Source organism: Callorhinus ursinus, unplaced genomic scaffold, assembly GCF_003265705.2.
Source record: "Callorhinus ursinus isolate GAN/ISIS: 27379988/994484 unplaced genomic scaffold, GSC_fseal_2.0 scaffold3, whole genome shotgun sequence".
In the NCBI taxonomy this organism is placed as follows: Eukaryota; Metazoa; Chordata; class Mammalia; order Carnivora; family Otariidae; genus Callorhinus; species Callorhinus ursinus.
Window position 1 is genome coordinate 13358305 of NW_027397065.1, and position 22265 is coordinate 13380569.

Genomic DNA, 22265 nt, shown 5'->3' on the forward strand with positions numbered 1-22265 from the left:
TAAGTCAATTCATTCTTATTCCTAGAAAATGTGTCTGTATTTAAATGTTCATGAGCCATCTGTACAAAAATCTTTTCTAGAATTTTGCCAAAGTATATTTTAAATGTATTTAACTGTAGCTTATAAAATTCCTTTTTCCATGTCTGAAAATCTGGAACAACATGTGCTAGTGTTTAGATATCTGGCAGATCTCCTGTATTCAGTGGATTCCTAAACTTACTGAAAAGGTTTTATGTTCTCTTCACATTTGATGAATTTATTTTCTCAATACCCTGTAACTTAATTCCTCTGAATACAGGTGCTTTGAATTCATTTAGAGAGACGGACTACTTCACTGTCTTATTTGGTATCTCCTCTTTTAATCACTTTACAATGTTTGTAATATCTGCCCCACTCCTTCCAATTTGAAGATAATTCTGGTAGATGGAGAAGATAGAAGCAAACACACCTTGTGTAATATTACTTCTTTTTTCTCATCTGTCATTACTTTATGAAAAATGGAGTTGATTCCTTTTTTATTTTATTCATATGTATATATATATATTTTAAAGATTTTATTTATTTGACAGAGACACAGCAAGAGAGGGAACACAAGCAGGGGGAGTGGGAGAGGGAGAAGCAGGCTTCCCACTGAGCAGGGAACCTGATATGGGGCTTGATCCCAGGACCCTGGGATCATGACCTGAGCTGAAGGCAGACGCTTAACGACTGAGTCACCCAGGCACCTCAAAGGGTATATATTTCTACTGCACATCTGTATTATAGATCTGGAGTCATTTTTAAAAGAAAGAAACACTTGGGGGGGGAAGGTAGTGTGGGTGTAACAAGAAAAAATTGGTAGAAAATAGTCTTTAAAATGTCACTAGAAATAGGTGAAAATAACCCACTTGTTCTTTTATGTTTAACTACATCCTGCTATAAAAATGATCAAATATTTTGTTTTAAGTGCTTAGGGATAGAGAAGGGAGTGGAGGAATTGGAACTTCAAAATAATAAATGTACAAAGAAATGGAAAATTCTGCAGATTTTGTAAAAGGATCAAAGCAGAGAGAACAGAAATGCCTCTAACCACAGAGACCGAAACAACTGTTGGTTGAGTGTTTTGCTGACTCATCATCTGAGATTAGCCTTTTCCTGTGTTCTCCATTCTGCCACTCAGATCTTAGAGGATCATTTCTACACTTGGAATACTGGCGGAGTCTATCAGACCTGCCCATCCCCCATGAGGTGGGCAAAGTGTGATACTTGAAGACTGGTTAGAAATCGAGAAAGAAGTCCCCAAAGAGCTTTTCCCTAAGGGGTTAAGACTTTAGTAGATTGATCTATGTTTTCTTGGTTAGAAAAGATTTCCTTTGTGTCTCTGGAGTATTCTTCAAAGAGAACTGTGTAAACGTGGATTAAAAAATCTGATAAGATATGTGTATATATTGCAATATGATCACCACCATAGCATTAGCTAACTTCTCTCATGTCACATAATTATCATTTGATTTTTGTGTATGGTGTGAGAACAGTTAAGATCTAGTTCTCTTAACAATTTTGAATTTTATAATGCAGTACTGTTCATTATAATGATATATAATTGTATCAAGTCAACACATTGTATACCTTAAGCTTACACAATGTTATGTCAATTATCTCATTTTTTATCCTTTCATTTATTTTTCTCTTTTGAATATGTAAAAATACATACAACTCAAAAGTCAAAATCATTTAAGTAGGTAGACTCAGAGAATTCTCCCTCCTATACATATACCCCACCTGCTTCCTACCAGTCCCACCTATAAATATTGTCAATGGTTTATAATTTATCCCTTCTGTATTTCTTTCTGCAAAAAAAGCAAATATATATACATATATATTTAAAAATATACATATATATTTAAATTATTCCTTCTTTCTTTTTTTTTCAAGTTTTTATTTAAATTCCAGTCAGTTAACATACAGTGTACTATTAGTTTCAGGTATAGAATTTAGTTCTATCTCACTTTTTAAAAAAGTCTGATGAGAGGTTAAAATCCAGGCCTGATTTTAGGGTTACTCTGAAGAAAGTAAGCAAAAGTTGCTTCGTCTAACTCAAATGTATTTTTCTTTAATTGCTTTCAGGTGTGTGTGTGTGTGTGTGTGTGTGTGTAGGAGCGCCAAGGAATTAGGCATAATGTCATTGACTAGCAATGTACCAGTCAACTGTTTCCAGGGGTTGGTGAAGTTTAATTAACTGTGTTACATGAGAAATGTCACCAGTCCCTTTCTGGACAAAGCAAGAGCCCCTACTCACCTCCTTCCTCTAATCTTGTTCTTTTAGAGACACTTCTCCACAAAGCAGCCAACAGGATGTTTTTTAACATCTTTTTTTAAAATAAAGTATACATAATTTAAAGAGTCAAATAATTTCTCCTTGTTAAAACAGCCCCTTAATGCCACCACCTCTCCCTCCACCATTTACTGCTTCCAGAGGCAGCCACGTTGAACTCTTTTATCTGATTCTTTTAGTAATGACCACATTTCATTAAATTAACAATGGCTATGTTTATACAAGGCAAAAAATGCTGCCAGTTACACTGTGACCACTGTGGGTTGAGACTTATCCTAAATATGGGGATGTTGAAATGTGAAAAGATAATGTCTCTCAGAATTGAAGAAATATGGTAATTTCATTTCTTTGAATAACATACTCATGTAAATTCATATTTGTGTGTGTGTATATATACATATGGTATACATATATATATTTCACCATGTTCCTGGGAGTCTTGATCACTCTCTCAACAACCCCTGTTCCTTGGATCCTACATGTTCTTTCTTGATTTGCTTCCTTGTGTAGAATGCTCATTGTATTACTTTTCCGGGAAGTTTCAAAGTAATGTTTTGAAAGCTTGCATGTCTAAAAATAATTTTATTCTCCCCTACATTTAATTGCCTGGGTATGAAATTTCAAGCTAAAAAGAATTTCTCCTAGTATTTAAAAAATATTGCTCCATTTTTTTCTCCTAAAGTCCAGTATTGCTGTTAGGTGAACTCTGTTTTCTCCCTATTTTGAAAGCGCTCCTTTCTTTGTGGCCAGGGTTCTGAAACTTCACAGTGACTTGTCAGTAATTCCTTGAATTATTTAACTGATTTCATTCCCTCCTCCCAATATTCTCTTTTCTCTCTCTTTAGATTTTTATTATTTGGAATACTGACCTTGTAGATTATTGTCCTTTTTTACATATATATTTTATGTATTTTTTCTATTTCTGATTTCTCATCTTTGCTTACTTTTCTGTATTTTCTCTGTTACTTATTTCCTGGAAGATTATCATGTAACCTTCTTGCTGGATTTTTTCTTTTTTATAGCATATATTTCATTTCTTAAAATTGTCTTATCCAGATGTGTTTTAAAACGGTTAAGTATCTATTTCTTTTATCTCTGAGGACTTTGAAATTTGTTGACATTTTTTTCTCCTTGTGAAGACTTTGTTTCCTCTAAGTTATTGTTTCTGCTGGTTGGTTTTCTCTTCTAACCTTGAGATTAGTGGGTCTCCTCAAATATCTGTCAGTCCCAGATACCTGTTCATATTTAAGTGTTGGACACTAAAAAGCTCTTTTGGAAGCTTGTGGGACTGGGCCTCATTCTAATATAACCTGGCTGAGCCATTTTGTTAGTGAACACGCAACATGCATCTCTAGATCTTTTCTTTTTTTTTATTTTTTATTTTTTTTTAAAGATTTTATTTATTTATTTGAGAGACAGAGAGAATGAGAGAGAAAGCCCATGAGATGGGGGGAGGGTCCGAGGGAGAAGCAGACTCCCCGCCAAGCAGGGAGCCCGATGCGGGACTCGATCCCGGGACTCCAGGATCATGACCTGAGCCAAAGGCAGTTGCTTAACCAACTGAGCCACCCAGGCGCCCTCTAGATCTTTTCTTTTGGGGTAATCATATTCTTTATAGAAGAATCCCCTTTTAATCTCCTTTCTGATGTCTAATTACACCACTGCCAGAAATATGGGAGTAAGGGAAGATAGCTGAGAGTCTCAACCACTCAACACTCAGTAGGTAAATTTTACTCAATTCCCTTTTTTTCAGTTTGGTACTTCTTCCCTCAAGTGACTCTCTCTCTTTGTCCTGCTTTATTTTCCTTCTTAGCCCTCTTTACTGCATGACCTGTCATATTCTCAGCTGTTAATGTGTTTATTCTTTGTCTTCTCCAGTTGGAATGTAGGGTCAATGAAAACATGGCTTTATCTCTTTGTTCACTCCTATATCCCCAATGTCTGACAATGCTTTGTACATAGAAGATGCTCAGTAAGAAATTATGTGATAAGTTAGGTTAAATCATAGGAAATGTCTGCTATTCAACTGCTTTTTGACCTTCAAAAGGTGACTTCCTATAGTTCAAACTAAGTAAAAGAGGAGCCAAACAGCTAGGGATTATCAACATTTTCCTAATGATATGGAAGTGATTATAGGAGGTATTGAATATCTTTTATAGTTTGTTGTATGAAAGTAGTCTAATAGTGAGAAAACTCAAGACCAGAGAACTTAAATGACTTGCCCCAAAACAGACCATGTCAGGCAGTCATAGAACCAGGACCAGAATCTTACAGATGGATACCAGGCACTATTCGAGGCTCTGAGGATAAACCTGTGACTAAAATAGACCTGGTCTCTGCTGGGTATTTCTGGAGCAAGAGAGAGAAGAAACAAGCAAACAAGGATAATAGGACATTGAATGGAATTGTTTTTATTATCTTACAGTTTTAGCTAAAGGCTCCAAACTGGAGACAATAGGCAATATGAACCTCCATAAACTAAAGAGAACAATGTGGAACTGCCAAACACCCCTCCAGGTCCAGACTGGCTCTTCATCTCTCACCCCTACTACTGCCTCTAGCCTATGTATGTACAATACTGAAATTCACAGGGAGAGGGGCACTGATTCACAGTAAGGTGTAGGCTCAGGAATGGAGAGTACTGTTGCTTTGTCTGTGCCATCTCCATATTTGTGTTGGGGTACAGAAGAGAGTTTGGATTATAAGTGCCCACCCAGGCTGCTTCTACTACATGGTCCAACTGTTACTCCAGAGAGATTTGTTGTGCTGAAGTTATGAGTACATAAATAACAAACCTTCAAGCAAAATGACCAAAAGAAGTATATATTCCTGCTTCTTCCATAGAAGAATGAGAAAGCTTGAAGTGCCAAGTTATAGATTTACCTATTCATGATGTAAATCCAATTGGAGGGCTCTCCAACCATGTGGGCCTAAAAGAAACAAAGTTGATGTCCATAATACACTGACTTACACTTCCAATTTCTGGTATTTATCTTCATATTTAAAGGAAATGTAAAACATTTATTGAGCAGATGGCAGTCTACATAAGGGCCCATGAAATGCACCTGTGTCTCCCAGGCCGCAGTTACAATGGAAACAGCTGTTGACCTGGACCAGCATGTGTTAGTTTTCCATTAGCTCACAGTGTTCACCAGGCCATCTGTAGTTCAGAGCTAAGTAAATGGAGTCATTTTCCATGGTTGGCTCATTTCCATATGTCATTATGTAGAAAAGCTGATAAAGCATGATTGCCTCGAAAGGTAGAGGGGGGGAAAACCCTCAGACATTCTGGCAAAGTTTTCAGGAAGGTCGTCATTAACAAGGCTAGTCAATAAAATCCCCACTGGCTGTAGATACTTGACTAATCCTGTGGGAGAGGGTAGGTCTACTTAGATTGCTGTCAAATGTCAATGAGGTATGGGTCAGAGGCTTAGCATATTCACGTTTATTTTATCTTCCTCATGGTACACTGCCTCCTTTCTTTTTTTCTTCCAGAAACATTTTTGCCAGTGACATCCTGATGAAGTATTTTATAAAGTGACCAGATTCTCAAGGTGTGAAATAGCATGTCTCTTCATCTTGAGGTAAGGAGGCTCTGTGTCTCTTTCATCTGTTGAACTATACTTTTCAGGAAGGAAGGAACCATTTTGAGTATTCGGTCTCCATTGCCTAGCATACCATCTATCTATCACACAGTAGGTGCTCAATAAATACCCTCTGGCTGAAATTATGAATAAATTATATATATGCATTGTGAAGAATTTTGGTCATAAGCCTAAATGGCCAATCTATATTAGTCCCCCTTTTTTTTTTTAAGTTTCAGAGGTAGAATTTAGTGATTCATCAGTTGTATATAACACCCAGTGCTCATTACATCAAGTTCCCTCCTTAATGCCCATCACCCAATTACCCCATCCCCCCACCTCCCCTCCAGCAACCTTCAGTTTGTTCCCTAGAGTTCAGCATCTCTTACGGTTTGCCTCCCTCTCATTTATGTTAGTCTTTTAATAACACATTAGATATATAGGTTAAAAATACAATAAAAACGAAGACAAGCAGAAACAAAATCCTTAAACACAACAGGATATATAATTTAGACAGAGGTAAAAGGTACTTTATATGCTAATACTAAGGCATTATACTTGGCTGCCTTTGTCATCACTGATATAAATTCCTCTCACTTTCTGATTTTTTTGTCAAGAAATTGCCCTTGATTAAGTGTCTTTTTTAATTTTAGTTTCAGTGCACACTAAAGAAAGTACCTTCTGCATCATCCTCTTAGAAAATTAGCTCTTGGATGTCTTACAGATGTATATTCAACCCAATGAAATAGAACTTCCCTGATTTCCTGACAATCTATGTCTCTACCCAGCTTTTGGGAAACAAGAATGGAGCCACTAGGTGATGCTTCCTGTCAGCTCACAGTTAGGCTCAGTTCCTCACATCTCTGAAATCCCACTTTCAGCCCATCCTTCTCTTTGTTCTTTCTGATCAGTCTAAGCTGAACTGCAGCAGTTTTTTGCTTACTGGCTTTGGCATTTCATTTTGAATTTATTTAGTGAAATGTCCAGGCTTAGCTAGAAAGGAAATTATTTGCTAATTGGTGCATGAACCCCCATCCCCCCCGCCCCGCCTCGGTTTGAGCTAATCTTCCACTTTCTATGCTTTCTGTCTCCTGAAAAAGCCCTTAACATCTGCTTAAATTCAGGCATGCGTATCTTTCCACTGTAATACTTTGCATTTGGCAGGCAGGATTGTCTTACAAGGAAAACTGAGCACTCTGACAGCTGATTACGTTACATGCCTTTTAAAATTTTGCTCCAAAAAGAGCACTGGATGACAGTGATGATGACCTATGAAAAGCAATTAAGGCTTCGGGATCATTTCTACTTGAGAGCTGGGAATGAGATGGCAGAGAACACCAAGGAACTGTTTATAATGGGTAATAGGCTCTTTAAGTAAGGCGCAGTGTAGGACAGGAAATATCTCGGGTTCTGTAACAAAGAGTTGATTTTCTCTGCCAAAACAGGTAGACAAATGCAATAGAACTCTCTAACTTAATCTTCTCTTTTTGTCCAAAAATATTCCACAGAGAGTATAGCTATTTGTCTTTTTCAGGAACAGCAGATTTTTCTCTTAGTAAGGTAGAGGGCTTTTAGAAAATTGTTTAATACACTGGAAGATTTGTAGCCCTGTGGACATTTCCAAAGGGAATAAGAACAGCTACTCCTTTTGAAGACAGACTTGTGAGTAACTTCACATTTAAGAAAGGAATTGTAATATTTAAAAGCATAACAGGAGTGGGTTTGTCATCTCTGAGGCTGGCGGTACTGGCCATGGCACATGTGATATCATACTGGTGGAATCTGAGTTGTTGGAGTCTTGTCGTTCTTTGACTCAGTGGAGGAAGTACTCGAGAGATTCTTTTCCTATTTTGGTGGTGGGAAGAAGCCTGAATATGAAATTTCAATCTATCAGGATGCCAGAGACCATTGGCCTTGCCTGCTATCTTCTTGAACTGGTTGTTTTTGCTTAAAAGCATGGCTATTTTGCCTATTCTGAGTACGGGTAGTAGGATTTGCTGTTCAATTTAGCAAATGAAGTTGATATAAAACTTCAGTAAAACTTTAGTAAAAACACTAAGATGGGACACCTCATGTAGAGAACCCATCATGCTCTGCTCAAAATTGGATGCTTGCCAGCTATTCAAATATACTTGGTGGGAAAAAAAAAAAAAAAGATGAGTTTCCATGGTACCAAAGCAATGTCTGCTGGAACCATATGTTTTCCAATCCAAATGCAGGGTTTTTTGGATTCAGAATGTTCTCCCCCTATATTTATCTGATTTTTGCTGATATTACAAGTGAGAAAACAGTAGGAAATATTTAGGACCAGATCTATTTCCAGAAAACAAGCCAGGCCTTTAGAAAAGGGTATCTTAGAAAAACTTTTATATGCCTATGGATATGGATATTGAATCTATTCTGGAACTTTTGACATAGAGAAGGTATAATGGGAAGCATCGTGGACTGAAAGAACTTCTGATTTGCCCTTTCCAAGTGAGGAGAAATGGGAATGCTATACCATGAGAACACTGTCCCAAGCCTTCTTTGTGACTTATCATATTATCTACTTCAATCTGAGTAATCCTTGTGTCAGTGAGTACAATAGGCCCCTATGGCTGCTCAACATCTTTTGAAAACACTCTTAGGTCTTGATAGCTTCCACATCTTGAGTCTTGCTTTGTCATGATATGCAAAAGATTGCATCAGAATCCCTTAAGGTACAAAAGCATATGACCTGGATTACCCCATTTGGATGCTACCCAGACAAGATATGGATGAGGAAGGCAGCAGTGTTAGGATATGGTCACACACAGATCCATTTCCTGCTAGAGGGCAGAGGGCTTCCAGGTCTTCTGGGTTTAAGTAGTGGCATGTCTAGCACCTAGTACCAGGTGTGCTCAGTGCCTGTTGTTTTCACTTGGACATTTCCCTACAGTGGATGGGCATGGTTCTTGTGTATTTTATTACTAGCTATTTAGCAGTTTAAGTCTAGCTCTCTGGTGGTCCTTGAGATTCTGATGAAGTTCCTAATATGCATTGATATATCCTCTTTTGCTTAAATTAGTTAGAAATTATCCTGTGATTTGCAACTAAAGACTCCTGACCAGAATAATGGAAACAAAACATGGTAATAGAGAAGTAGTTTAACTTCAGCTACAATAGATGAGCATTGGAAATGGAAGATTTGCAGTGTCCATAGAATAAAAGAATCTGATAGATTTCAGAGGTCTTCAAATTTGGAAGGTTTTTTTTTTTTGTTTTTGATAAAATATGGAATTCTCCCCCCTTCACTTTCTCCACAGTGGTAAAAAGAAAGGCAATGGGGAAAAATTCTTGAGTATCTTTAAGAGCTTGTAAAATAGCAGGAAGAAAATAAAAATTGTTTCCATATCATCATCTGGGATAACTTATTATTGGCTCCTTCCGCCCCCAGTTTTACTGAGATATAATCGACATATAAAATTGTTTAAGTTTGGGGCACCTGGGTGGCTCAGTCGGTTAAGTGGTTGCCTTTGGCTCAGGTCATAATCCCAGGGTCCTGGGATCAAGCCCCGCATCGGGCTCCCTGCTCGGCGGGGAGCCTGCTTCTCCCTCTCCCTGTGCCTGCCTCTCTGCCTACTTGCTCTCTCTCTCTATCTCTCTGCCAAATAAATAAATAAAATCTTAAAAAAATTGTTTAAGTTTAAGGTGTACAATGTGATGGTTTGATAGATGTACATATTGAAAAATGATTACCATGATAGGGTTATTTAACACATCCATCACCTCACATAGTTATATTTGTCTGTGTGCATGTGCACATGCTCATGTGTTGAGAACTTCTAATATCTACTCTTAGCGGTTTTTAAGTATAGAAATACAGTATTATTTACTGTAGTCATCATGTTGTACATTAGATCCCCAGAACTTATTGTCTTATAACTGGAAGTTTGTATCCCTAGACCACCTTAATGTCCCCCCTCACTGGCCCCCTGCCTCTGACTTCACTTAGCACAATGCCTCAAAGTTCATCCAAATCCTCTCAAATGGCAGAATTTCCTTGTTATTCCTTGTCTTGACATGTTTCTCATTTTCACTGAAAATTTCATGAAAATGACCTTTGCCATCCATATTGCTACCAACATTCTCTACAGGATTATTTATGTATCTAGAAAGATGATAGCTTTTCTTTCAGGTATTCTCTTTCTGATATCTCACCAGAATCACCCTCAATGGCCATATTTCAAACATGCACCTCAAAACTCTTCCAGCTTCTACCCAGTACCCAGTTCCACATCTACTTCTCCATTTTTAGGTCTTTGTTACAGTAGCACCCCCACTTATAGCAATTCCTGTCTTAGTTGGGGTTGCTACAGCAAAGAACCATTGGGTGGCTCATGACAATGAAAATTTATTTCTGACAATTCTTGAGAATGAAAGTCTGAGATGAGGGTGTCAATATGGTTGGGTTCAGTGAGAGCCCTCTTCTGGATTGCAGAATTCTCCTTGTATCTTCACATAGTGGAAAAGGGGTTAGGGAGCTATCTGGGGTCTCTTTTAGAAGGGCACTAATCCCATTCATGATGGCTCCACTCTCATGACCTAATCACCTCTGAAAGCCCATGCCTTCTAATGCTATCACACTGGGGCTTAGGATTTCAGCATGTGAATTTTGGTGACACAGAAACATTCAATCCATTGTACCATCATTGAAATAGAATATTCAGATGATAACCATAACTCCAAATGTTATGGCTTGTTTATATTGTTGATGTGCCATCACTTAGATATCATGATAATTGAAGAATGATCAAGAATCACAGTTTAGTAGAGGGATGCCAGAAATCTTGTTGACATAAAATATTTGGCTACTTGGACTTCCTAGGTATCCTAATCTGAAAGTGAAGTTAAATAATGGATTAAGTCCATATATTTGTGTAAAATGCAAACTGTGTTTGAATGAGTCCACACCATTAGAAATCTAAGAATAATTAAGAGGGCAGGTGATTTTAATGATAAAGATTTTTCTGCATTCTGTGTTTTTAAGGAGGGAACATTTATAAATATTCCATGATTTTATATTTGTCAAGTGGATCTATTAAAATGTCAAGATCAAAAAAAAAATGACAGAATTTCCTTCTTTTTTAGCTGAATAATCCTGGCTGAATATATGTATATCATCTTTTCTTTATCCATTCATCTGTCAGTGGATATTTATGTTGTTTCCCTGTCTTCATTTTTATAAATAATGCTGCAGGGAACATGAGGGTACATCCTCAAGACAGTGATTTCATTTTGTTCAAATATATACCCAGAAGTGGAATTGATGGATTATATGATAGTTCTATTTTTAATTTTTTAATGGAAACTCCATACTATTTTCCATAGTAGCTACACCAATTTACATTCTCACTAATAGTGTACAAGGATTCTTTTCTCCACATTTTCACCAACACTTGTCATTTCTTGTCTTTTTGGTAATACCCATTCTAACAGGTGTGAGGTGATATATCATAGTAGTTTTGATTTGCATTTCACAGATGATTAATGATATTGAGCACCTTATCATATACCTGTTGGCAATTTATATGTCTTCTTTGGAAAAATGTCTATTCAGTTTCTTTCTCCATTTTTCATTCAGATATTTGGTTCTTCGCTATTGAGTTGTATGAGTTTCTTATATATATTAGATATTAAACCCTTAGCAGGTATGTGATTTGCAAATATCTTCTACCATTCTTTAGGTTGTCTTTCCATTTTGTTGATCATTTATTTTGCTGTGCAAAAGCTTTTTAGTTTAATGTAGTCCCACTTGTTGATTTATACTCTTACTGCTTGTGCTTTTGGTGTCCTATCCTAAAAATCATTGTCAAGACCAATGTCAGAAAGCTTCTTACTTAGGTTTTTTTTTTCCCCAGGAGTTTTATGGTTTCAGAGCTTAGATTTAAGTCTTTAATTCATTTCAAACTAATTTTTGTGAGTGGTATGAGTGCACTTTTGTCCTTTTGCATGTGAATACCCAGTTTTCCCAAAAACATTTATTGAAGAGACTGTGTTGTCCCCATTGAGTATTCTTGGCCTCCAACAGTATAAGTTGACTCTATATTTGTGGGTTTATTCCTGAGCTCTGAATTCTATTCTACTGGTCTGTGTACCTGTTTTATGCTAGTACTATACTGTTTGGATTACTATGGCTTTGTAGTATAGTTTCAAACCAGGAAGTGTGATGCGTTTAGCTTTGTTTCTGCCAATATTTCAACAAAATACTGGCAAACCAAACTCAGTAGTACATTAAAAAGATCACACACCATGATCAAGTGAGATTTATCCCTGGGATGCAAGGATGGTTAAATATATGTAAATCAATAAATATGGTATATCTCATTAATAGGCTGAAAGATCAAAAGAACAAAATTATATGATCTCAATAGATGCAGAAAAAGCTTTTACCAAAATTCAACATCCTTTCATGAAAAAAAAATTCAACAAATTGAGTATAGAGGGACTGTACCTCAACATAAGAAAGACCGACTGTAAAAAGCCCACAGCTAACAGCATACTCAATGGTGAAAGGTTGAAAGCTTTCCCTTTAGGATCAGAAACAAGGCAAGGGTGCCCACTCTCACTACTTCTTTTCAGCATAGTGGTGGAAATTCTAGGAGTCCTCTCAAAGTTTAGTCTGTAGATACATGGCAGTCCCAAAACTCTTGACAAACTTTAAGGGTGTCTGCAAAGCCACAACTGTTTTCATAATAATCCTTATATTAGTTGCCTTTTTCACTTTGTTAACATTTGCACTGATGGTCAACACAATAGATTCAAGGCAGTGGCACCAAACTGTACTAATAGTCATTGTATGCTTCACCATCAAACATTCATAGTTTAAAAACAAAACAAAAAGAAAAACAATGGCACTCAAGAATACTCCGGTGAAGCACTAAAATACTGACCCTTGAATATGTACCTTTTTAATAATTCAGTTGACAAAATGGTAAATCTATATAAAGCACTTTGCTATATACCAAATTATCACGTTGTCATGAAGACAAGATTTGTGCAATTGTTTGAGATGCAAGTTGAACTGCTGGGTTTTTTGTTTTGATTTGTTTTATTCTCATAGCATACTATTTTTACTAGAAAAAAATGACCAACAGGCAAAATGTGGTTACTCTGACTTGGATATGTGGCAGAAATTTTCTTGCACATGGTTAAAGGGAGCCTGTCCTTTCAAAAAAAACAGTTGGCAGAATTTGTTGCTAACGATAAAATTTAAACTTTCAGAGGAAATTAAAATTTTAGAAAACTTGTATCTACCATAATGTACATGCTTGACAAATTCTTTATACTTGAAGACTTGTCTGAGATTGGTGATGATATTAACTAGTGTGCTTTTAAAAAAAAGTATCATAGTGTGATGAAATGTGTCAACATGTGGAATATCTGCATTACTCATTGATTCAATGTTTCCCAAATAACACTGCATGGTTTATTGAATTATGCATGGGTAAAAATGCTATTCAATGTTCAAGATAGACCATTAGATTTTAGTATAAGAGAATATAAAAGGTTTATTGATATGATTTCAGAGTCTTCATCATATCTACTCTTTAAGAAACTACTTGTTGAGTCTTGCTGTGGTATCAAGAAGGAATATCTACAACTATACTTCTTCCTTTTTCAGTTATGTCTTTGCAAGGTTACATTTTCTTCACATACTTCAATCAAAACATTTTGTAGCAGATTGAATGCTGAAGTAGATAACAAAGTCTAATTTTCTTTTATTAAACCAGACATGAAAGAGATTTGCAAAAATATAAAATAATGCCATTCTTATAACTTTTTGTTTTGGAAATAGTTATTTTTCATAAAAATGTTATTTACATTAATTTGTAATGTGTTTATTATTGTAACTTAAAAATTAATAAATAGATTTTCTCACTTTCTAATTTTACCAATAGATATAATGCATATCAACAAAAACTCTTTGGAATGCTTAATAATGAATGTACAGGGGACTTGATTTCAAAAAAACCTTAAGAACCACTACCCTAATAAATTATTCCTGGGGAATTTTACATGTGAATACCATGAGGCTATACCAAGCAAGTTAATATATTCAGCTGTGGATTAGGATGACCTCCTGATTTCAATGTTAAATTGGGTGTAATGACCAATAACAATTAAATAAATAATTGATTAAGAGAAGTCAAAAAGAAAACCAAAGCTTTAAAAGTCTGTTTAATATTTCATTCATGTGCACAGATGACTCCTGGATTTGGTTACTGACTTGTGACAGTGAATGGGTCTTGGCCTCCTAGGGAGGCTGTTTGCTTTGCCATTCACACACTTTTTTGATTTCAGATACTCATCGTCTGTCAGATTTCCTTGTGATTAATGCATCTGACATATGACTTGTGTCTTTGTCTATCTTTTATTATGTGATTTCATCAGGATTCTTTGAAATCAGTATGGAGAGTGATCAGCAGACTATAATTTGGTTTTAAGTGCATTTCCTTATCAAAATACATGGAATTATGTGGCATTCTTATGTCATCAGTTGAAGAACTGAATCCTATCATGTAAAGTTAGATAAAACACAGTCTAACATAGTTACATCTATTATTACCTAATGTAGAACATAAAAACAAAAGAGATAAAAAGTTGTACAAGATCTTGATAAGCATCTGGATGAAAATAGAGAAAGAAAAGAAAGATATCTTCCTGCTGATTTTATGATGTCAGTGTTTGTTTCTGTGAGCTTTAAATTTCTCTTCTCATTTTCTTTCTCCCTAGGACTCTGGATTCTCAGCTAGAGTTTAACATAACTGAAGGGTGCTATCAATATAGTGAAGTTACCTGTGCTTAAATGCGTCTTCACCATTTACTTGATCTTGATCAAGTGACTTTAGCTGTTTGTGCTCTATTTCCCTTTCTATAAAATGAGGATAATAAGTGGATCTATTTCACTGAATGAAGATTAAGCGAAACAATGCATGAACCATGCTCAGTATTCTGCCTGCCACTTATTGAGTCCTCCGTGAATATCAGCTATGATTCTTCTCTACTTTTACTCACTGGCAATTTCATTTCAACTGTACATTAAATGGATGGGAAAATAAAGAACTCAATTAGATAATTCAACAATTGCGTGTTAAACTATTATGTACCAGGCATTTGTGCTAGTAGTGCTCAGGATATAAAGATGGATAAAAACATGTCCATGAGGGTGGAGGCTATGTCCATGTAGCACATTACTCTATTTCTAGTCTTTCTCAGAGTGCCTGACATATGGTAGATATTTAACAAGTATGTGCCAATAAGCAAACAACCAACCTTATGAAGTAAGTGTAATTACTCTCACCATTTTACGGATGAATAAGCTGAGACTTGGAAAGGGAGAATCATCCAGTGTCACCAGGCAGTAAGTCACAGAATCAGAACTGAAACCACCTCTGTGCAATTCACCTTGGAGCCAGTACCTATGCTCCATCTCTAGGAAGTGAATGCTAACACTAGCTTCCATGCTGCTTGAGAAGTATGGATTTGGTTCCTTAGTTCCTAATTTTCAAAGCATACCATTGCCCTGCAGATAAACCAAATGCTCATAAAACAGTCCCTAAGTATTTGAGTATCCACCTTCTTAAGACACCTTGAGGATAGAGAAGTTAACATGAGAGATGTTAGTGGAATTTACATTCCAACCAAAGAGACAGATGCTGAACAATGAGATATGCGATCACCCTTGTGATGAATCCTCTATAGAAGCATATGTCAGAGGTTCTGACTTAATCTGGCACATTGGGCAGGAAGGCTTCCCCAATGAAGGGATTTTTAAATTGAGCTCCGAAGGGCAAGTAGAAAAAAAATTAACTAGAAAGGAAGTGGAGAAAGAGCATTTCTTGCAGAGTAACATGTCTCCAAGACTCCTTTGGGGCATTGCAATAAAAGAAAAAAGGCCAGTGTGCTATACCCAAGGAGTGTGTTAGACAGTAAGATGACATGAAGCTATAGAGAGAGGTTACGGCTACAACTTCCAGGACTTCCAAACCAGGTCAATGTTGGTCTTTTCCTAAGTGCAGTGGGTTTTAGAGATGAATGATGTGATAAGATACACAATTTAGAAACATCACAATATGAAAGGAGACCAGTGAGAACTTTGTTGAAAGAAGATGGTAGGGTGGACCAGGATAGTGGCTTTAGAGATGGAGACAAGTGGGTAAAGATAGAGTCTATGGACTTGGTGACTTAGATCTGAAAGATGAGCAGGAGACAGATCCAGGTTTTATGAGACCCGAAGCTTGTGGAATTAGGGAGCTCCTCTAGAAATAGATTTACTATATAAGGGGAGGTTTCTAGCTAGCTGGCAAGATCCAGGACAATGTATGCAGATGCACTGAGGTCTAGATGAAGAAGGAGAGGCTTCCTCATCCACATTCCTTTTTACAAATGGGCAATACTTTGTCCAGAATCCTTCCCAGCATTCACTCTCCAAGTGTAGGAGATCAAGTAGAAAAATAGATAACTGCTTTCTAATTTGGAGACTCTCTGATTATGGGGGGAGAAAACAGTTTAGGTAAGTTCATTATCTGCAAGTCAAGAAGGCCATCCATACCTATGCACTGCTAACAGGATATAATTATTGTCCAACAAGATACTTTTGAAATACTAATTTATGCTCAGACACAGAGATAAACTAAGTTGTCCTCAACAAAATTGGGACAGTGACCCCTCTATATGTTATGGACACAAGTGACTGGTAGTTTCCCCCTTCTCTCCTCCCACATTTCAACAGTCTTCCTTCAAGAAGATGAGTTCCAGCTGTCCCTCAGTTACCAGTTGATGGGCTCTGACTCATTTCTTGCCAACAGTTGGCACCTGTTTTCTGTCAGCTGACTGGCACTGCAGCATTTTGCACTGAGGGGAGGAGAAGGCATGAGCTGTGAGCTCTCAGAAATGATCAGGCATGTGGGGATCATAAGCCTTACTTCTGATAGAACCCAGAATCCAACTGGGAAATTATTAACTGGAGAAAGCCAGAGATCATGTCTACCCAAGTGAGCTAACAGTGGTCCTGGAAGAAGATCCAGGAAAAAGTGATTCTGTCTGGAGAAATGCATCCACATCTTGGAGAGTTACAATGGACTCTAGTATATTAAAAGGATTTCTGAAAAATAGTGAAGAAATATGAAAATCTTCGTTTTTAATTCAGGACTTTACAAACGTACATGACCAGGAAATCCTTTTTCTACACACACACACACACACACACACACACACACTCACACATACATGCACACAGACCCCACTGATCAATATGCTACAGAACACAGTTTGGGGAAACAAAGGGCAAATTAGCATCAACGTAGGAAGGCCAAGGAATGGGAAGGGAAATAAAAGGCCCTAACATAGTAGAAAACTCTGGGAGTTTGTGCCTAGACTGTAATATCCTAATTCTCAATATGGTTTGGCAGCTCTGGGTCTGCACTACACATAAATTCATATGAGGTTGATTTTTGATGCAAACGATGCCTGAGCTGTTGGGCTGACCTGCTGCTCCCCTAAGAGAAGAACTTTGGTTTATTTCAAGATAGATAGGTCAAGGAGTGATGACTGACAAGGACAACTCCTGTATCACTTTTAAATTTATTGGGGTTTCTAAAATTGGAAGTAAAGAAGCAATATAAAATCTAGTTGTTTCTGGAAGCATGAGATTGCCTATTAAGGCATCAGTTCAAACAGTTTAGATATAAAGTTAAAAACAGATTAACACAGTGAAAAGATGGGGTCAGAGAGACTAGTTTGAAAATCTTGGCTTATCCATGTGACTTTGGGCAGGTGACTTAACCTCTCAATCTCAGTTTCTATATCTGTAAGAGCACTTCACTTGCAGAATAATGCAAACATTAGAAATAGTAGGTCTTTTTTTAAATTTTTTATTGTTATGTTAATCACCATACATTACATCATTAGTTTTTGATATAGTGTTCCATGATTCATTGTTTGTGGAAAAATAGTAGATCTTATTCTCATGAATTAACTCATCCTTGTGAAAATATACAATATATATGTTTAATATATTATAGTAATGATGTAATAAAAGTTATTTCTATTATTTCAAATAGCAGAAAAGAGTTGATAGTGTAAGATGTACAGTGCTCATTTGATTTATCATAATATAAATATCTTTTAAAATGTTACATCACCTTTGTCTTGCTAACATAAGGTATACAACCTGGATTCTGGAATAACTGCCCAGTTAAAATCTCGTCTCTACCACTGAGTATCTGTGTGACCTTGAACAAACCACATTACTTCTCATTGCCTCAACTTTCTTTTATACAATTCAGGGACAATAACACTATTTACCTCCTATTTGTTTTATAATCTTTAAGAGAATTCGGTTAGAAAATGTACTGTGCTGTGAATATAGTTAAGAACTCATTACTTTTCATTGTTTTTAATATCAGTACTTCTCAATGCTGGATAAAATGTTTATATTTGAAAACTGATACTCCAACTCATTACACAAGAAAAAGATTGAAAATAAGACAAAATTAAACAAATGACTTCCTTTTCTTGATACCTCCTTGCTCTTTACTTTTCAGCTCTGGCTTTTCCTGGCCTAGGGTAACTGCTCTTTTAGTGCCAACTGTCACTCTGAGCACTCTCTTGTCATTGCAGTCACTCTACATTGCTACTATTAAATGGATTCCAGTGTGACCTTAGGAGAAGTTTCGCATTGGAATGACAGTTGCCCAAGCAACACCATCTTGACCAGTGATGGTATTCCTGCCTTTTTCACTGATGCCAATATTTTCTTTTGTATTGAATTTGTAGATAAGAGCTACAAATTCGAATCTGTTTGGCTCAAAGTCCATTTTCTTTTCACGACACTACAATAATAAGAGCAGCAGTCTCACTAATAATAAAAACTAACATTTATTGAACTTTTACTAGGTCCAGGAGCTGCACTAAATTATTTATCTGCACTGTCTTATTCAATCCTAATAGCAAACCTCTAAGTGGTAGACTTCTTTGCTATAGATGAGGAAATAAGGCCCAGTGAGATGAAGTAACCTGTTCAACGGCACACAACTGGGAGATGAGAGAGCCAGGATTCAGATTCACTTGTGGCTGGCTCTAGAGCCCACACCTCTAGCCACTTTGTGTTGGTGTTACATTTTCAGACTTTTGGGGGGGCCTTTAATGATTAGAACAATATCATTTACATCAATCAATTGATAAGCTTAAGGCTGATGGCCTTTTGGTTTCTGTAAGTAAATAGAACATCATTAGCCAAGTGGCAGCAGATTCAGGACCATTCATTCATGTTTAGTAGATGCTAGTGAGGAATGATCAGAGCCACAGAGTGAATGTTCAGATAAACAAGGTGGGCTTGATCCACCTGTTAGAACTCTGTTGGAAAAGATAAGATCTCACCAGTGGGTTTTCTTCATTCTGGTTCTCTCTGGTAAGATAACTTGAAATAGTCCAACATTTCTCTTTCACTTCAAGTCCCTTAAAAATTTTGGTTCAAAATTTGTACTATCCAAAAAGTGCTACATCTTCCAAAACAAACTGGCACACTACTGTGGAACACCCAAGTGACACCTGCTATAAACTGAAAATTGTGCATGAAGTAGGGAGAGTGCTAGACCCTCTCCAAGAATGAGTTTTGGGCTGGACCCTGGTGGTGTCTGGATAAGAAGTGATGATGTGGGGCATCTGAGTGGCTCAGTTGCTTAAATGTCTGCCTTCAGCTCAGGTCATGATCCCAGCATCCTGGGATCGAGCCCTACGTCGGGCTCCCAGCTCAGGGTGGAGTCTGCTTCTCCCTCTCCCTCTGTCCCCCGGCTCGTGCTCTCTCTGTCTCATAAATAAATAAAATCTTTTTAAAAAAAGAAAACAGGGAAGTGATTTCTGCTTCCCTCAGACATGCCATGAGTAATAACTATAGTCAATTCCTTGTCATACATTGATGATAGAGTAACGCTTTCATAATATCTATATATAGCAATATTCAGGCAATGCAGACTATACAAATACACAGACTGCAAGCCAAAACCCAGGTGAGGAAAAATAACTTCATTTTTTTTATAAGAGATCTTTGTTTCTATTAAGTATTGCCTTTCTAATAAGTAGTGTAAACTTGATCTGAGCCAATCAAGGTTTTTTTCCTTGCCCTAAGGTTGCATCTAAATTCTGTGAGAGAATAATGGAAGCATCAAGACATTGGATGGTGTAGGAATGGGGGAGTAAGGAGAGCACAGGTGTTGGTTCTGAATTACCTTCTACCAATGCCATTATCAGTTGAAACATCAGTTCTAGTCTTTGGGAGGTCCTGGGCTGATAAGTGTCACTTCATGCAAGTCTCAGGTATGTGTGAGTCACTTCTCTCTACTATTATCTCCCAAATAAATTACCCGTACAAAAGTCATTCATTATCTTAGCTCTGATTTCAGGATGAACTAAGCTAAGGCATACCTTTTAAAAATGAAAATTTCAAAGTTTGGGCAAGGTCTTTGTTTAGTTATGGGATCAGCATTCAGAGGTGTATGATTTAATGTTAGCTCTTTTTTGTGTGTGTGCTCTAGACTCAGGAAGGCACAATTTGAAAGAGAGGGATGGTATTGGTAATAGAATGAACAAATGGAACTTTTATTGGATTAGTCCATTTTGTTGGCTCAGTAAGGCTGCATGACAAACTACCTCAAGACTCAAGTATTTATTTTCATTCTCCTAAGTTGCCATAGTGACAAGTTCAACTTATTTAGGCAGCCCTCATCTGGACCGCTCTGTTGCGTGCGGTGAATTGGCTGGATTTGGTTGATAATGTGGGTCTGCTCCATATACTTTTGTTCTGGAAACAGGCTGTCGGGGCAGTAATTCCCTGGGGCATATACTCCTCTCATAGCACTAGAACACTGGAAAGCAACAGCCAAGCCAAACTGTGCAAGCACATCGAAGGTCTTTGCTTGCATCACGTCCATTGGCCAAAACAAATCACAGGGTCAAGCTCAACCTAGATGGCCCAGGAAACTACACTCTGTCTGCGGGGGCTGTGTGGGGTCGAGTAAATCATTATCATCATCATATGTATTAGTACTATAGCCTTGAAAAATTAGGAGGCAGTTAGGGAAACCTTACTCTTCTTCCTTATGGATTTGAAATTGTATTTAAGAATTAACATTTATCTTAGTATATATTTGGATTTGTACTTGCAGCCTGCACATGGCTAATGTAAAAGTTACCTCATGGGCATTCAGAAGAAAATAGCTATCTTCAGCCCTCGTAGTGGGGAGACTTTGAAGATGGCTGGATTTCAAGGACTAAAGCCAGATAGAACCATTCTTCTGGAATTCTTGAAAAATCATTTAGTTTGAGTATTTATGATTTGGGAGAAAGGAATGGAGTCTGGGGAAAAACCAACCCCCCTGGGAGGAAGAGGTCAGATTCTGAAGTAGCAGGGTGGACATTCTAGTGATGGAGATTTGAAGCAAGAGAGGAATGTGGGCCTGAGGATGGGAGATCAAAGTTGGAAGTTGGAAATTTCTAATGAAGTGACCTCCAGGGAGAGTTGAATGTTGAGGTACTGTATCTGGCCTTTAAATAAGTCATTTTTGAGGAATTGTTGCAAGTCCTTTCTCTCACACATAGTCAGTCCCTTTAGTTTTCGTTTTTCTTTTTTTCCTCAACACTTCAGTGAAGGCTCAGTCATACAAGTTTGAATGTTCTGAAAAAAGTAAAAGACTGAGCTATGAAGGAAAATGAAACATGCTTATTAAAGTAAATTCTTAAATTGCCTTTGAGAAAGCCCATTTTTCTCAAAAGGAATTAACATCTTAATATAAACTTTCAACTTTTCTTTTTTTACAGTTCATTTGGGAAACACAGTAAGAGGAGATCTTTGTTGGAAACATGAACTTTTTTCCTTTTTGACTTAGTGAGAAACCATTTATTCTTCTGATGTATAAGCATATTTTTACATATTCTGGTTAATACATCAAGTGTATAATGTGGGAGTTCCCTTAAAGATGCTAAGACCACACATGTTAAACTCAGCTACACATTGTATTAGGCTATTAGACAAATTTCACTTTTAATATCACAACACATATACATATTATACTTTTTTTTTCACTGACAGAGGAACATGCCTTTCAAAAATATTTTATTGGATGAAACTTTCTTATTCTCAGGAAATTTTTGGTTCTTTAATATAATTTATTATGCCTTTTAAAATTCTGATAAAAGCATCGGTACATTATAAATACCTGTAAAGAAAATAGAGTTTAAAATTCTGAGGGAAATATTATATGTTTCCTCTTTTACATTTTCACAAAAATCCACACAGGCACTAAGAAAGACTGACAAAAATATTTTATGCCTGAACAATATACTCCAGG

General features: G+C 36.9%; 1 long non-coding RNA gene across 1 annotated transcript in view; it reads left to right on the plus strand.

The window, feature by feature from the left end:
- LOC112819832 (uncharacterized) overlaps positions 1–14956 on the plus strand; it is a 25952-nt gene extending 10996 nt beyond the window's left edge. The window contains exons 3-4 of the long non-coding RNA XR_003206984.2: positions 5810–5898; positions 14653–14956. This is a non-coding gene — a long non-coding RNA (uncharacterized lncRNA). The remainder of the gene's footprint in view (positions 1–5809; positions 5899–14652) is intronic.
- The last annotated feature ends 7309 nt before the right edge of the window (positions 14957–22265 follow it).